The sequence below is a fragment of the Echinops telfairi genome, unplaced genomic scaffold (genome assembly GCF_000313985.2).
Source record: "Echinops telfairi isolate 266 unplaced genomic scaffold, ASM31398v2 ScPeMD7_5592;HRSCAF=6446, whole genome shotgun sequence".
NCBI classification, from domain to species: Eukaryota; Metazoa; Chordata; class Mammalia; order Afrosoricida; family Tenrecidae; genus Echinops; species Echinops telfairi.
In genome coordinates, this window is record NW_022109491.1 from 6,545,180 (window position 1) to 6,547,561 (window position 2,382).

General features: G+C 45.5%; 1 protein-coding gene across 1 annotated transcript in view; it reads right to left on the reverse strand.

Annotated features, from left to right (window-relative positions):
* Positions 1 to 2,260, reverse strand: part of BCAS4 (breast carcinoma amplified sequence 4) — a 75,264-nt gene extending 73,004 nt beyond the window's left edge. The window contains exon 1 of the mRNA XM_045295414.1: positions 2,187 to 2,260. The gene's annotated coding sequence lies outside the window, so the exon portion shown is untranslated. The remainder of the gene's footprint in view (positions 1 to 2,186) is intronic.
* Between the last annotated feature and the right edge of the window lie 122 nt (positions 2,261 to 2,382).

Genomic DNA, 2,382 nt, shown 5'->3' on the forward strand with positions numbered 1-2,382 from the left:
GAAGTGGCGAGGGTTCACTGTATAACAGTGTGCGACAAAAAAGGCCTGGTGTGCAGCAGATGGGGGACTGGTTTTCCCACCACGACAATGTACCTGCTCACAAAAAATAGCAATGCCTCTCTTACCCCATGCACCTTTGGCAAAAAATAGCATGCCTCTCTTACTTCATGCACCTTACTCACCTGACCTCACTCCATGTGACTTCTTTTTGTTTCTGTGACTGCAGAGGGACATGAAAGGACAGCAATTTGATGACACAGAAGAGGTGAAGAAAAAAAAACAAGGGAGGTGGTGTCAGCCATCCAAACAGATGAGTTTGAAGTGTTTCCCAGAATGGAATCAGATTTGACAAATGTATTAAGTGTAATGGAAAGTACTTTGGAGGTGATAAGATTATTTTGTAAAAAAAATTTTTTTGAAATATATAGCTTTGAAAAAAAATGTTGGTTTTTGGGGGGATACCCCCTCACATATGTCTGAGCCTACTGTTCCAGCCACTGTGTCCATCTACCTCATTCTTTTGGGAGGATCGTCCTCTTTTTTTGCTGACCCTCTACCAAGCTTCATGGTCTTCTCCAGGGTCTGGTCTCGCGTGATAACGAGTCCAATGCAAGTCATCCTCCCTTCTAAGGGCTTTCTAGCTGTGCTTCTTGCACAACAGGTTTGTCGTCACTCTTCTGCATAATCAATATTCTTTGCAATAGCACAATTCAAATGTATCGATCTTTTCCCGGTCTTCCTTATTCACGTGCATCAGCGAGGGTTGAAAATACCATGGCTTGGGTCTGACGCGTCATTATCCACAAGGTGACATCTTTGCTTTTTAACACTTCAAAGACGTCATTTGCAACAGATTTACCGAATGTCCTACTTCATGGGATTTCTTGACTGCCGCTGCAGACCATCCCCAATTGAGCTGTGCTCTTCCACCGAGGAATCCCTGGTAGCATCATGGTCATGTGTTGGCCTTCTGTCCACAAGGTCAGCAGTTGGAAATCACCAGCTTCTCCCGAGAAAGACAAGGCTTTCTACTCCCTTAAAGAGTTAGGGTCTCAGAAACCCACAGAGGGAAGTTCTATCCTATCTTATAGACTCTATATGACTCAATGACAGGCAGTTGAGTGTGCGGTCAAAATTATAGGCCCGATTTGGAAAATTTAGCACTAAGACTATAAAATGGTCTTAAATATTGATTACATGTCAAAATGACAGTATTTTGGATACCCCAGGTCATTTTTAAGGTGTCCTGATGGGGCTGTGGGTTAGGTGTGGGGCTCTTAACCACAAGCCATAAAGTTCAAACCCACCAGTCACTTCTTAAGAGAAAGAAGAGGCTGTCTGCTTCCACCAAAAACCCTATGTAGAGTCCTTATGACTCGGAATCAGAGCTATGGGGGTGGGCTTCTGGGTTGATGCTATTTTAACTATATTCGGATTAATTTAACCTATTTCTCTCATTTTTTTTAACTTTTTCTGGTACATGATTTACATATATAATTCAAAAGTTCAACCATTCAAACCTATTTCTCTTTATGTGGCACTGAGAACACTGTCAATTACACAGATGGCTCGCACCTGTGGCTTGAATTCTATTGGTTGGACAGGGCTCGTGGCTCGATTTCAACATGGGAACGCCTGTGCTATTTTTTTACCTTGAGATATAATCCACACACCACAAAGCATGTCTCTTCCACCTGGTCATTCCATGGGTTGCAGGAGATGAGGAACGTTGTGCCGCCATCACCATTGTCTAATTCCAGAATGTCTTCATCCCCGCCCAAGGCAGGCTAGCTCCCAGAAGCCCGCGCTTCCCATTTGTCTATGCTATTTTCACCAAAGAAAAGCAAGCTGCTGATACAGCCGCCCCCAACGCAATGTTAATGAAAAAACGAAGCAAGAAACACTAACATCCAAGTCCACTCTGACTCAAAGGGACAAGATAGGGCAGAGTAGAACTGCCCCTGTGGGTTTCTGAGACTATCGAGCTTAACCAACGTAGAAAGTCTCCTTTTTCTCTGCAGAGCGACCGGGGGTTTCGAACTGCTGACCTTGCCCTTACCAGCAGCCCAGCCCACCAGGGCATCCCTGCATTCTCTACGTTTGGAATGATGTGCCCCAAACTTTCCCAAATGGTTTTCTCTGAGAACAAGGGCTGGGCGGGGCTGAGAGGGGAGAGAGGCGCTCACCTTTTATGTTAAATACTTCTCTGCAGGCTGGGGAAAGGATGAAATAAGAGCTCCTGGTGCTTTTGAGAATGAAAAAGGCACGGGCTGGGTTTCTGGCCCTGAAGGTCGTCCGGCGAACGTAGGTACCCTAAATGAGTAACTTGGGCAGGGCACTCTTAACGGCCCGGTTCCGGCTGCACCCGGGATTGCCCGGGAA